The sequence below is a fragment of the Sminthopsis crassicaudata genome, chromosome 4 (genome assembly GCF_048593235.1).
Source record: "Sminthopsis crassicaudata isolate SCR6 chromosome 4, ASM4859323v1, whole genome shotgun sequence".
Lineage (NCBI taxonomy): Eukaryota > Metazoa > Chordata > Mammalia > Dasyuromorphia > Dasyuridae > Sminthopsis > Sminthopsis crassicaudata.
Genome location: NC_133620.1, coordinates 303646509 through 303662021, shown reverse-complemented (window position 1 = coordinate 303662021; position 15513 = coordinate 303646509). Strand labels below are relative to the sequence as shown.

At 35.1% G+C, this 15513-nt stretch overlaps 1 protein-coding gene across 5 annotated transcripts in view; it reads left to right on the top strand.

Moving 5' to 3' along the window:
* OGFOD3 (2-oxoglutarate and iron dependent oxygenase domain containing 3) overlaps window positions 1-15513 on the top strand; it is a 238297-nt gene that overhangs the window by 202956 nt on the left and 19828 nt on the right. The window lies entirely within an intron of this gene.

Below are 15513 nucleotides of genomic sequence, written 5' to 3'. Positions count from 1 at the left end.
AGGAATCATTAGCTTCTACTTGCCCTGTTCTAGTTTTTAATGAATTATTTTTTTCAATTACCTTTTTTTTTTTAACCTCCTTTTCCATTTGGCCTATTATACTTTTAAAGGAATCATTTTCTTTGTTGAACTTTTCCCCCATTTGTCCAATTCTACTTTTTTAAGTATCTGTTTTCTTCAGTTAGTTTTTATGCTTCCTTTTCTGAGCTATTGACTATTTTTTCATGGTTCTTCTGAATAACTCTCATTTCTTTTCCCAGTTTTTCTTCTATATCTCTCACTTAAATTTTAAAATCCTTTTTGAGCTCTTCCAAGAAACTTTTTGAGCTTGAGGTCAATTCATATTCCCCTCTGAGGCTTTGTCTGTGGGCCTTTTGCCATTGTTATCTTCTGAGTCTGTTATCATGATAGCTTTTTATGAAGCTTTTTTTGGTTTTTTGCTCATTTTTTAAAAGCTGAGGTCTGCTCCTAGGGCACAGGGGACACTGTTCCAAGCTTCTTTTGCTGGAGGACAGTAGCCTAGTCACTGGCTTGCTGGCAGCTTGCTCACTGTGCTGGGTAGTCCTGCCTAGTTGTGCCAGGATTCCATGGCTCACATTTTGCTTTCTGTACTGGGGCTGGAGGCCTTTCAGCTAGCCTATTATGCCATCATCCCACTGAGCCAGGACTGAGAGGCTTCAGTTGCTGATCTGTGCTACAACTCAAAACCTTTTGTAGATTGCCTGTACCTGAGCTGTGATGATTTCCCCTTTTATCCAAGTAAGACAGACCTTTCCTGAAGTCCTTCTAAGTTAAATTAAGCTGAAAAATTGTTTTCATTTCATCTTTCTGTATATTTTGTCATTGCAGAATCATTTTAGAGGCTTAATTTAGTGTTCTTCCAGAGGGAAATTGGAAAAAGATAAGGTGACTTCCTGGGTTTTTCCCACAGTCTTGGATCCACCCCTTGTTTTAACATTCTAAGAGAAAAGAATGTTGAATTAAGCCTTGAAAGTACAGTGGGAAATGGAGAGGGAAAATGGAAGAAATATCACATAAATAAACAGGCAAAATAAAGCCTATAAAGTCAGATGGGTTTACAAGCAAATTCTGCCAAATATTTAAATTCCAATGCTATACAAAATGTTTAAGAAATAAAAACAGAAAAAAAAGCTGTTCTATAAAATTCCTCCAGTGATTCAAACATGTTCTTGATATCTAAGCCAAAGAAAGTCAAAATAGAGAAGGAAAACTATAGCCCAATATTATGAATATGAATATAGATATAAAAATTTTAAGGAAAATATTAGCAAAGAAACTACAACAATATATCACAAAGATTATGCATTATTAAAAATAGGCTAGATTTATATCAAAATTGCAGGTACTGTTCAATAATAGGGATATGAGGTATAATAATTGATCATTTTAAATTAATAAAATTACCAAAACCACAGGACAACCCATAGATGCAGAAAAAGCTTTGACAAAATTTAACTCCCTGACCACCAGAAACCCTAATCTCATTTTGGTTCCCTAAATCTAGATCTCATCATTTGGTTCCCTGAAAGGAAACCCAAAATTTAAATCTCATCATACTATGATATACTTGTTTCTTCTTAGCAATTCATCAACCTAAGGCAATCCCAATAAACTATAGATGGAAAATGCCATCCACTTTCAGAGAGAAAATTGGATTGATTGTATTTAAATCAACCCATGCTATGCTCACTTTTTTTTCTCCTGGTTTTTTTCTCTTTTGTTTTGATTTTTTTCTCCCATATGATTCACATAGAAATTATCTGTAATTTCTACTATTTCTATTTTATTTTGTACTTGATCCTATTTCCCATTTTGCCAAATCACATTTCTCAGTTCTGGAGTTAAACTCAAGAATATAGTTGTTTATCATAACTAGGTAAATATATAGTTGGAGAGAACATAGCTATCATTCATGCAATATATCCTACAAACATGTTATCTTTAAGCACCAACAAACTTAACTTGGTTCCAACCTCCCAAAAAACAAGTCATCTGTCCTAGTCTATCCTTGTGCAATTAGGGGAGGTATATCACCTTTCTGGTGATTCTGACCTCCTAACCAAGATTATAAAGAAACAGAGAAGTTCCATAAAACAATTAACATTCTTTACTTGTTAGAGAGGACTGTGATCAGTAAACCACTTTTCCCAATATAGCCAATTGCAATCTTCTCCAACTACACTGATTCCCTCCTTTTCTGGATGTTAATAAAGCGAATTTCTACCTTCTCACTGAGATTGCTGGTCCAACTAATGTAGCCAGTCTGACTTACTTTTTTTTTTTTTTTTTTTTCTGAGGCAATTGGGTTTAAAAGACCTGCTCGAGGTCACACAACTAAGAAGTGTTAAGTGTTAGAGGCCATATTTGAATTCAGGTCTGACCTACTTTGTTAACACTTATACACTGTTAACTATTAATACTGTTAATAAACTGATTATGCCCAAAGAATATTCCTCAGTTTGCCTTTATTTCGTGGGGGCGCAGTGGATAGAATACCAGCCCTGAAGTCAGGAGGTTCTGAGTTCAAATCTGATCTCACTTAACATTTCCTAGCCAAGTGATCCTGGGCAAGTCAATTAACCCCAACTGCCTCAGCAAAACAAAACAAAACAAAACCAAAAAAACACCTTTATTTCACTTACTTACTCCAGAATGGATGTAAGAAAACAATGAATTTTTAAAACATTACCTATGACCCAAATCTGTACATTCTCCAGTTTTTCTGGGGAAATTATTGGCCTATAAGAAAATTATTATAAATTATATGACTTGGACAATATTTGGTAGATACAGAGGAAATTGGAATTAGGGAGAATAGCCAGGTAAACAAATATTCTCAATATTTTCATTAACAGGAAGATGCTATAATTTGATCAACAATTTCTACCTACTTATCTAGCTTTCACAGTGGAAAAATCACTACTGACAATACTCAGTAGAAAGAAAAATATAAGCTAATAGGGAAATATTTATTTTCCAATATCAGAAAACATGCATTCCCTTGGGGCAGCTAGGTAGCGCAGTGGATAGAGCACTAGCCTTGAATTCAGTAGGACCCGAATTCAAATCTGACCTCAGACACTTAACACTTCCTAGCTGTGTGACCCTGGGCAAGTCACTTAACCCCAGCCTCAAAAAAAAAAAAAAAAAAAAAAAAAAAGAATGCATTCCCTTACAGCTAATTTTTCAATACATGTATTACTTTTTCTGCATTCCCTTTTGTTACTCTTGATACTCATTATGTGGGTAGAGAATTAAGTGATATAATAGATTAAGAGGGTTAGATCTGGAATGAAAAAGAACTGAGCTCAAATCCAGCCTCAGGTACTTATTAGTTATGAGACTCTGGGTAAGTAATTCAACCTATTTGTCTCAGCTTCCTCAATAGTAAAATAGGGATAATAATAGCACCTACCTCCTGGCACATCATAGGTGTATTTATTTTTTCCTAACACAGTGTCTGTTATATAATAGGTGTTTAATATGTATTAAACTGACTGTACTGACTGACTGACTGATTTGAAGCACAAGTTTCATTTTCTTGGGATTCTTCTCAGAATTCACACATCTTACAATCATTGTCTCCATAATCTTTCTGATCTTTTTTTTCCTGCTGTCACCAGTAACATATTCCTGAATTTCTCATGTACATAGAGTCTCCACTCCATATAGTGATGCATTTCTTATTAAGTCAACTGTTGCTCATGAATTTTACTTTGATTTTTAGTACTAGTTTCAATATGGCTGCCTGCCAACTTTTCTCCAGATGGAAAACACCTTACTTGGGGCAGCTAAGTGGCACAGGGCACTAGCACTGAAGTCAGGAGGACCTGAGTTCAAATCTGGCCTCAGATACTTAACACTTCTTAGCTGTGTATCCCTGAGCAAGTCACTTTTCCTGGATTGTCTCAGCAAAAAAAAAAAAAAAATAAAAAAAGAAATAAGAATGAAAAGAAAAAAAGAAAACACCTTATTGGTAACCTGTTGGGTCCAAATATTTTCCTCTCTAGGACTGGAGCCATTTTTGAGTGTTTCCTCATTATGCTAATGACATGACTATTATATGGCTATTTGTAACACTCTGAGATATCTAGTTATCAAAGGCTATAGTTTCCTTAGAGATAGCTGTTGTGTCTTGGCTGGATTTGGGCCAGGAAGATCTTACATTCCTATGCCATACTAGTAGCCCATGAGAAATTCCTCATTTTAGTGAAGTCATGAGTATACTGAGAATCTCCTTGTGATGACAAATAAAAAAGCTTATTAAAAAAAAAAGCAGTGATAGTACTGATATTACTTCCTTCATTGCCTTCTACATTTTGATTTTTCTAGCTATCCTGAGTGTGACAGTGTGGTGAAACTATATTATTGTCCTGGAATGTGAGACTTGGGTCTGCTAAAGTTGAATCAAGCCCTCTTTTTATTTGGTACCGTCCTCATCTCTCTCTCTCTTGATTTTCCTTCTTCAAAAAAACAAACATAAAAAGTAGGGTCCCACTGATGAATTGTTGGTGTAGTTGTGAACGAATCCAACTATTCTGGAGAACAACCTGGAATTGTGCCCCAAAAGGTATCAAACTGTGTAGTAGCAGTGCTACTTCTGGGCTTATATCCCAAAGAAATAGTAAAGAAGGGAAAGAGACTTGTATGTGCCAAAATGTTTGTGGCAGCCCTTTATGTAGTGGCTAGAAACTAGAAAATGAATGGATGACCATCAATTGGATAATGGTTGGGTAAATTGTGGTATATGAATGTTATGGAATATTATTGTTCTGTAAGAAAAGACCAGCAGGATGAATACAGAGAGGCTTGGAGAGACTTACATCAACTGATACTAAGTGAAATGAGCAGAACCAGGAGATCATTATACACTTCAACAACAATACTATATGAGGATGTATTCTGATGGTAGTGGATATCTTCAACAAAGAGAAGATCTAATTCAGTTCCAATTGATCAATGATGGACAGAAGCAGCTACACCCAGAGAAGGAACACTGGGAAATGAGTGTAAACTGTTTGCATTTTTGTTTTTCTTCCCAGGTTATTTTTACCTTCTGAATCCAATTATTCCTGTGCAATAAGAAATTCAGTTCTGCACACATATATTGTATCTAGGATATACCATAACATATTTAACATGTATGGGACTGCCTGCCATCTAGGGGAGGGGATGGAGGGAAGGAAGGGAAAAATCAGAACAGAAATGAGTGCAAGGGATAATGTTGTAAAAAATTACCCATGCATATGTACTGTCAAAAAAAAAGTTATAATTGTAAAATTAAAAAAAAAATAAAATTAAAATTAAAAAATAAAAGTAGGGTCCTCAATCCAGTCTAGTATTGTACCAAAAAAAATGTCCAGAAGCTGCAGATAGAAGAGATGAACCTGGGAATCCAAAATATCATTAGAAACCAACAGACAGGGGAAAGGGAGTTAACAGGTAAAGTTCAAGAAAGTAAGCCAGAAGCCTCAGAGACAAGAAGAGAAGTTGTACCAGGAAAGCCAGTCTCAAGCCAGTTTGAACCAAACCTAGATTCCTACATTGAATTATCAGAAAGAAAAAAGATAGAGATTAGAGATGTGGCCCAGAGGTACTATGCCTGGCTATAACTTCTCATACTCCTGAGACAGGGGACATCAGGAGACAGAACCAAATCAGTGCTTTAGATAGGTTTAGACAGTTAAGAGTGGGAATATAAGAAGCAATCAAGAGCATGAATAACAGTTATGGGGGAAGGTTTGGTTAACATTATATTTAGTTTGAGTTAAAATTTCCTATCAGTATGTATTTTGATTAGATTTTCAACAAACATATAGCCATTTTTAAAGAGAACTTAGTAGGTGTATGTTTTCCTAGGTTCCATCTGAGACCTTCTTTTGCCTATGTCAAATGACCCCCTATACTTAATATTTAAAACTTTTTTTTGTTATAAATTTGAAAAATATCACAAAAACATACACATTTACCTATACCAATAAAAACAGAAAAGGATGACTTGTGTAAGAAATTGAATCTCACTCTGTACAGAATGGGGCTTTTTTTATATTTCAAATTTTACAAGATAAAAGCCATTTCCTTCTCCAGATAATTTTAAAAGATGAGGAAACTTAGGCAAACAGTGTTAAGTGATTGGCCCAATGTCACATAGCTAGTAAGCCAAATTTAAACTAAGGAAGATGAGTTTTCCTTACTCTGGGCCTGGCACTCTATCTATGCCATCTACCTGACCCTCATACAAGAAATAGCAAATCACAAAATAAATTGAATAATGAAAGACAAACTCCATGGATTATGAAAATAAAATTAAAGAACTTACTCAGGGCAGAGCCAAAATGGTGGAGAAGCAAGACGGAACTTTCTAAGCTCTCTAATTCCCTTTCTACCAAGTATTTAATTCAGCCTCAAAAACAGCGCTTGACTGGTAAAACCCACGAAGATTGGAAATACAAAAGCTTACCAGTGGAAGAGAATTTGGAATATCACCAGAAAAGGTTTGACCTAAGGTGGTGGGAGCAGACCAGCGCAAGGCAGGAGTGGGGCAGCCTCTGCAGTTAGAAGGTTTACAAAGAGCTCTCTGCCATAGCCTGTCTGCTTTGCTTCCATGGCGGAGTAGGGACTGGCAGAGAAATTTGAGCCTGGGGTGGAGGGTACTCTGAGGGATACCAAAGCCCCGAGAGGATCTGGCTGTGCCCACCCAGAGCGGAAGTGACCTAGCGCAGACCATAACACAACTCTTTGCGACATTCTGCAGCGAGGGTCAGTGGGAGGCAGTCACACACAGCAGGGGCATAGCTAGGGGCAGCCTCTCATCTGTACAGTGAGGGGTTCAGCGGGGGTAGTGGAATTTCCCCAGCTCGACTGTGCTCCCCAGGCAGAGACACTTCCAGTGCAGTGAGGGACAGGATGACTGTGAATACTCAAAGTGGGCCTTTGTGGCAAGGCAGTGATACCTTTGCTCCTTAACCTCTAGCCCCAAGGTAGTCACTAATCCTCACAGGGGGGCTCCTTGCTGGGCACTTACACAGCCCAGCTAGTGATACCCAGGCCTAGTCACTTCCCCATAGAGCTCTTCTCAGAACCCTACCACAGCTCAGCCATTCCTTGCAGCCCATTGAGAGGGCAGTTACTGTCCATATACCCATCCTTGCTCTGCAAAGAAAGCTGGTAATCTCCTTGCCCTGAAGGAAGACCCTGAAGGCTTTTAAAAAAAATAAGCAAGAAAATGAAGAAAATGATTGACAGCTTCTATGCAGAAAAAGAGTGGGCTTCCAACCCTGAGGAAACTAATAGCAGACAGGCTCCAGACAATACTCCAAATAACGCTCTCCTAGAAGAAACTATTAAAAATCTGAAGAGAGAATTAGAAGAAAAATGGGGAAAGGAAAGAGAAGCTATGCTAGAGAATAACAATGTCCTGAAATGTGAATTATAAAATGTAAACAACTTCCTGAAATGTGAATTGGAAAAAGTAAAGAATTCACAGGAAGTGCAGGGAAACAGAATTAGGGAATTGGAAAAGGTAAAGAAATCACAGGAAAGTAGGATCTGTGAATTGGAAAAGATAAAAAATTCCCAAGAAAGTAGGATTTGTGAATTGGAAAAAAAAAAAATAACTCACTAAAAATCAAATTTAGTGACATGGAAAAAAATTCCATAGAGCAAAACAACTCATTTAAAAACTCAATTGGGCACATACAAAAAGAAGTAAAGAAAGCTAATAAAGAAAATAACTCATTAAAAATCAGAACTGAACAAATAGAAATAAATGATTCATTGAGACACCAAGAATCAATCAAGCAAAGCAAAAAAAATGAAAATCTGGAGAAAAATATGAGCTATCTACTTGCCAAAACGACAGATCTGGAAAATAGATCTCAGAGAGACAATCTGAGGATTATTGGACTTCCCAAAAATTATGATGAAAAAAAGAGCCTAGATTCTATTTTACAAGAAAGCATCAAAGAGAAGTGCCCAGAGGTAATAGAACCAGAAGGTAAAATAGACATTGAAAGAATTCATCGAACACCTTCTGAAAAAGACCCTAAAAGAAAAAAAAAAAACTCCATGGAACATTGTGGCCAAATTTCAGAACTATCAAATTAAGGAAAAAATATTACAAGTAGCCAGGAAAAAAAACAATTCAAATACCAAGGAGCCACAATAAGGGTCACTCAAGATCTGGCTGCCTCTACATTAAAGGATGTAGGCCTGGAATCTGATATTCTGAAAGGCAAAAGAATTTGGATTGCAGCCAAGAATAAATTACCCAGCTAAGATGAGCATTTTCTTTCATGGAAGAAGATGGACATTTAATGAAATAGATGAATTTCGTATATTTCTAAGGAAAAAAACAGATTTAAACAAAAAAATTTAATCTCTAAGCTTAGGACTCAAGAGAAGCAGAAAAAGGTAAAAGGAACTCTTGAGAACTGTTATTTCTGTTGTGGATATACATTAAGACTACATGTATAATTTGATTTTAAGGATATGACCAAAAAAAAGGGGGGGAGTAGAAATGGAAAGGAGATAGTGTCAGAAAAAGGAGAAAGGGGAGATAAAGAGGGAAACTACATCCCACAAAGAGACAAAGAAAACCTATCATATCTGAGGGAAGTTAGAAAGGGGGAGGAACATTGTGTGAACTTTACTCCCATCAGAATTGGTTCAAAGAGAAAATAACTGACATAGTGATTATACAGAAAATTCTTTCTCACCTCATTAAAAAGGGGGAGAGGAAAAGGGAAAAGAAAAAGAGCAATAAGGAAAGGGAACTAGAAAGGGAAAGGGATTTAAAGGGAGGAGAGAGGGATACTAAAGAGGGAGGGCTGCGTGACGCAAGTGGGACTCATAAGTTTAATACTGGGAACAGGGGGGTAAGGGAAAAAAGCATAATCAGGAGATAATATGATGGCAGGAAAACATAAATAGTAATTTTAACTGGAAATGTGATTGGGACAAACTCTCCCATTAAGTGGAGACGGATAAGCAGACTGGATCAAAAGTCAGAACCCTATAATATGTTGTTTACAGGAAACACATTTAAAGCAGGGAGATACATACAGAGTAAAGGTAAAAGGCTGGAGCAGACTCTATTATGCTTCAAATGAAGTCAAAAAAGCAGGTGTAGCTATCCTTATCTTAGATCAAGCAAAAGCAAAAATTGATCTAATTAAAAGAGATAAGGAAGGAAACTATATCTTGCTAAAGGGTGGCACAGACAATGAAGTGGTTTCAATACTAAATATATATGTGCCTAGTGGTATAGCATCTAGGTTCCTAAAGAAGAAGTTAAGAGAGTTGCAAGAAGAAATAGACAGCAAAACTATATTAGTGGGGGATCTCAACCTTGTACTCTCAGAATTAGATAAATCAAACCACAAAGCAAATAAGAAAGAAATTAAAGAGGTAAGTCAAATATTAGGAAAATTAGGTATGAGAGATCTTTGGAGAAAACTGAATGGTGACAGAAAGGAATATATTTTCTTCTCAGCAGTTCATGGAACTTATACAAAAATTGACCATATATTAGGACATAAAGATATCAAAATTAAATGCAGGAAGGCAAAAATAGTAAAGGCTTTCTTTTCAGATCACAAAGCAATAAAAACTACAATCAACAAAAAGTTATGGGTAAATAGATCAAAAAATAATTGGAAACTAAATAATCTCATCTTAAAGAATGATTGGGTGAAGCAGCAAATTAGAGAAACTATTAATAATTTCACCCAAGATAATGGCAATGATGAGACATCATACCAGAATTTGTAGGATGCAGCTAAAGCGGTAATAAGGGGAAATTTTATATCTTTGGAGGCTTACTTGAAGAAAATAGAGAAAGAGAAGATAAATGAATTGGCCTTGCAACTTAAAAATCTAGAAAAAGACCAAATTAAAAACCCCCAATCAAATACTAAACTTGAAATTCTAAAATTAAAAGGAGAAATGAATAATATTGAAAGTAAAAATACTATTGAACTAATAAATAAAACTAAGAGTTGGTTTTATGAAAAAAACAACAACAATAAAATAGATGAACCTTTGGTGAATCTGATTAGAAAAAGGAGGAAAATCAAATTGTTAGTCTTAAAAATGAAAATGGGAAACTGTCCACCAATGAGGAGGAAATTAGAGCAATAATAAGGCATTACTTTGCCCAACTTTAAGCCCATAAATTTGATAACATAAGTGAAATGGAGGACTACCTCCAAAAATATAGGCTTTCCAGATTAACAGAGGAGGAAGTAAATTGCTTAAGTAGTCCCATTTCAGAAAAAGAAATAGAGCAAGCTATTAATCAACTCCCTAAGAAAAAATCTCCAGGACCAGAGGGATTCACAGGTGAATTCTTGTGAAGGTCAGGTTGTCTCTAAGTTACCCTTCCAGACTGCCGTCTCAACTCAATCTTCCAGCCAGACTCTTCTTCCAGATCACCCTCTAAACTCAATCTCCCAGTCAGACTGTTCTCCAGGCTCAATGTTGCCTCTTTTATCCTCGCAGAGAATGGGCATGTGAGAACTCAGGGGCTTGTGAGAAAATACTTCAACCAATGAACTTGTTCCCTGTAAAGGTGCAAACTCCTTTAAACATGTAAACTCTACCTCAAAAGTCCAAAGGTGTAAACTCCCTTCAAAGACCTGAACCAAAGGTGTGAATTCTGAGCCAGAGAATTGTTTAGACAACCTGAGTTATCACCTTGTAATCCTAACAAATTCTACCAAACATTGAAAGAAAAATTAGCTCCAATGTTATATAAACTATTTGAAAAAATAGGGAGTGAAGGAGTCCTACCAAATTCCTTTTATGACACAGGCATGGTACTGATACCCAAACCAGGTAGGTTGAAAATGGAGAAAGAAAACTATAGACCAATCTCCCTAATGAATATTGATACTAAAATCTTAAATAAGATATTAGCAAAAAGACTACAAAAAATCATCCCCAGGATAATATATCATGATCAAGTAGGATTTATACCAGGAATGCAGGGCTGGTTCAATATTAGGAAAATTATCAGTATAATTGGCCATATTAATAACCAAATTAACAAAAATCATATGATCATCCCAATAGATGCAGAAAAAGCATTTGATAAAATCCAACATCCATTTCTATTAAAAAAAAAAACTTGAGAGTATAGGAATAAATGGACTTTTCCTTAAAATAATCAGTAGCATCTATTTCAAATCATCAATAAGCATCATATGTAATGGGGAAAGATTGTGACCATTCCCATTAAGATCAGGGGTGAAACAAGGTTGTCCACTATCACCATTACTATTCAATATTGTAAGAAATACTGGCTTTGGCAATAAGAGTAGAGAAAGAGATTAAAGAAATTAGAGTAGATAATGAGGAAATCAGATTATCACTCTTTGCTGATGATATGATGGTATATGTAGAGAACCCTAAGATTCAACTAAAAAGCTACTATTAGAAATAATCCACACTTTTAGCAAAGTTGCAGGATGCAAAATAAATCCACATAAATCATCAGTATTCTTATATGTCACTAACAAAATCCAATAGTCAGAGTTACAGAGAGGAATTCCATTTAAAGTAACTACCAATAGTATAAAATATTTAGGAATCTATCTGCCAAGGTAAAATCAGAAACTATATGAGCAAAACTACAAAACACTTTCCACACAAATTAAGTTCGATCTAACCAATTAGAAAAATATTAAATGCTCCTAGATAGGGCAAGCAAATATACTAAAGAAGACAATACTACCTAATCTATTTATTTAGCATTATACCAATCAGACTCCCAAAAAACTATTTTAATGACCTAGAAAAAATAACAACAAAGTTCATATGGAAAAACAAAAGCTCAAGAATTTCAAGGGAATTAATGGAAAAAAAAATCAAATGAAGGTGGCCTAGCTGAACCAGATGGCCAAAAAAGCAGGGGTAGCCATCCTCATCTCAGATCAAGCAAAAACAAAAATTGATCTAATTAAAAGAGATAAGGAAGGGCATTATATCCCGCTACAGGGTAGCATCAATAATGAAGCAGTATCATTATTAAACATATAGGCACCAAGTGGTGCAGCATCTAAATTCTTAAAAGAGAAATTAAGAGAGCTGCAAGAAGAAATAGACAGCAAAACTATAATAGTGGGAGATCTCAACCTTGCACTCTCAGAATTAGATAAATCAAACCACAAAATAAATAAGAAATAAGTCAAAGAGATAAATAGAATACTAGAAAAGTTTGATATGATAGATCTTTGGCGAAAGCTAAATGGAGACAGAAAGGAGTATACTTTCTTCTCAGCAGTTCATGGAACCTATACAAAAATTGATTATATACTAGGGCATAAAAACCTCAAAATCAAATGCAGTAAGGCAGAAATAGTAAATGCATCCTTTTCAGACCACAATGCAATCAAAATTACATTTAATAAAAAGCCAGGGGAAAATAGAGCAAAAAATAATTGGAAACTAAATAATCTTATACTAAAGAATGATTGGATAAAACAGCAAATCATAGACATAATTAATAACTTCACTCAAGAAAATGACAATAATGAGACATCATACCAAAATGTGTGGGATACAGCCAAAGCAGTAATAAGGGGAAATTTTATATCTCTAGAGGCCTACTTGCATAAAATAGAAAAAGAGAGGGTCAACGAATTGGGCTTACAACTAAAATTGCTAGAAAAGGAACAAATTAAAAACCCCCAGACAAACACAAAACTTGAAATTCAAAAAATAAAAGGTGAGATTAATAAAATTGAAAGTAAAAAAACTATTGAATTAATTAATAAAACTAAGAATTGGTTCTATGAAAAAACCAACAAAATAGACAAATCCTTAGTAAACCTGATTAAAAAAAGGAAAGAGAAAAAGCAAATTGTTAGTCTTGAAAATGAAAAGGGAGAACTCACCACTAATGAAGAGGAAATTAGAACAATAGTTAGCAGCTACTTTGCTCAACTTTATGCCAATAAATTCGATAACTTAAATGAAATGGAAGAATACCTTCAAAAATATAGCTTGCCCAGATTAACAGAGGAAGAAGTAAGTAGTCTAAATAGTCCCATCTCAGAAAAAGAAATAGAACAAGCTATTAACCAACTTCCTAAGAAAAAATCCCCAAGACCAGATGGATTTACATGTGAATTCTACCAAACATTTAAAGAACAACTAACTCCAATGCTATATAAACTATTTGAAAAAATAGGGATTGAAGGAGTCCTACCAAATTCCTTTTATGACACAGGCATGGTACTGATACCCAAACCAGGTAGGTTGAAAATGGAGAAAGAAAACTATAGACCAATCTCCCTAATGAATATTGATACTAAAATCTTAAATAAGATATTAGCAAAAAGACTACAAAAAATCATCCCCAGGATAATATATCATGATCAAGTAGGATTTATACCAGGAATGCAGGGCTGGTTCAATATTAGGAAAATTATCAGTATAATTGGCCATATTAATAACCAAATTAACAAAAATCATATGATCATCCCAATAGATGCAGAAAAAGCATTTGATAAAATCCAACATCCATTTCTATTAAAAAAAACTTGAGAGTATAGGAATAAATGGACTTTTCCTTAAAATAATCAGTAGCATCTATTTCAAATCATCAATAAGCATCATATGTAATGGGGAAAGATTGTGACCATTCCCATTAAGATCAGGGGTGAAACAAGGTTGTCCACTATCACCTTTACTATTCAATATTGTAAGAAATACTGGCTTTGGCAATAAGAGCCGAGAAAGAGATCCAAGGAATTAGAATAGATAATGAGGAAATCAAATTGTCACTTTTCGCAGATGACATGATGGTATACTTAGAGAACCCCAAAGACTCTGCTAAAAAGCTATTAGAAATAATTCAGAATTTTAGCAAAGTTGCAGGATACAAAATAAATCCACATAAATCCTCATCATTTTTATACATTACCAACACAATCCAACAGCAAGAGATACAAAGAGAAATTCCATTCAAAATAACGGTCGATAGTATAAAATATTTGGAATATATCTACCAAAGGAGAGTCAGGAATTATATGAGCAAAATTATGAAACACTTGCCACAAAAATAAAGTCAGATTTAAATAATTGGAAAGACATTCAGTGCTCTTGGATAGGCCGAGCGAATATAATTATACTCAATATTCCCTAAACTAATCTATTTATTTAGTGCTATACCAATCAGACTCCCAAGAAACTATTTTAATGACCTAGAAAAAATAACAACAGAATTCATATGGAACAACAAAAGGTCGAGAATTTCAAGGGAAGTAATGAAAAAAAATCAAATGAAGGTGGCCTAGCTGTACCTGATCTAGAACTATATTATAAAGCAACAGTCACCAAAACCATTTGGTATTGGCTAAGAAATAGACTAGTTGATCAGTGGCATAGGATAGGTTCACAGAGCAAGGTAGTGAATAAAAATAGCAATCTAATGTTTGACAAACCCAAAGATCCCAAATTTTGGATATAAGAATTCATTATTTGACAAAAACTGCTGGGAAAACTGGAAATTAGTATGGCAGAAACTAGGCATGGACCCACATTTAACACCACACACTAAGATAAGATCAAAATGGGTCCAAGATTTAGGCATAAAGAACGAAATCATAAATAAATTGGAGGAACATGGGATGGTTTACCTCTCAGACTTATGGAGGAGGAAGGTGTTTGTGTCCAAGGGAGAACTAGAGACCATTATTGATCACAAATAGAAAATTTTGATTACACCAAATTAAAAAGTTTCTGCACAAACAGAACTAATGCAAACAAGATTAGAAGGGAAGTAACAAATTGGGAAAACATTTTTACAGTTAAAGGTTCTGATAAAGACCTCATTTCCAAAATAGAGAACTGTCTCTAATTTATAAGAAATCAAGCCATTCTCCAATTGATAAATGGTCAAAGGATATGAACAGACAATTTTCAGATGATGAAATTAAAACTATTTCCACTCATATGAAAGAGTGTTCAAATCACTATTGATCAGAGAAATGCAAATTAAGACAACTCTGAGATATCATTACACACCTGTCAGATTGGCTAACATGACAGGAACAAATAACGATGAATGTTGGAGGGGCTGTGGGTAAACTAGGACACTGATGCATTGTTGGTGGAGTTGTGAAAGAATCCAACCATTCTGGAGAGCAATCTGGAATTATGCCCAAAAAGTTATCAAAATGTGCATACCCTTTGATCCAGCAGTGCTACTACTGGGATATAAACTCAGGGGAGGTCCCTAGGAAAGGGACCTGTATGTGCAAAAATGTTTGTCGCAGCCCTTTTTGTAGTGGCTAGAAACTGGAAATTGAATGGATGTCCATCAATTGGAGAATGGCTGAGTAAATTGTAGTATATGAATGTTATGGAATATTATTGTTCTGTAAGAAATGACCAGCAGGATGAATACAGAGAGGCTTGGAGAGACTTACATGAACTGATGCTAAGTGAAATGAGCAGAACCAGGAGATTATTATACACTTCAACAAT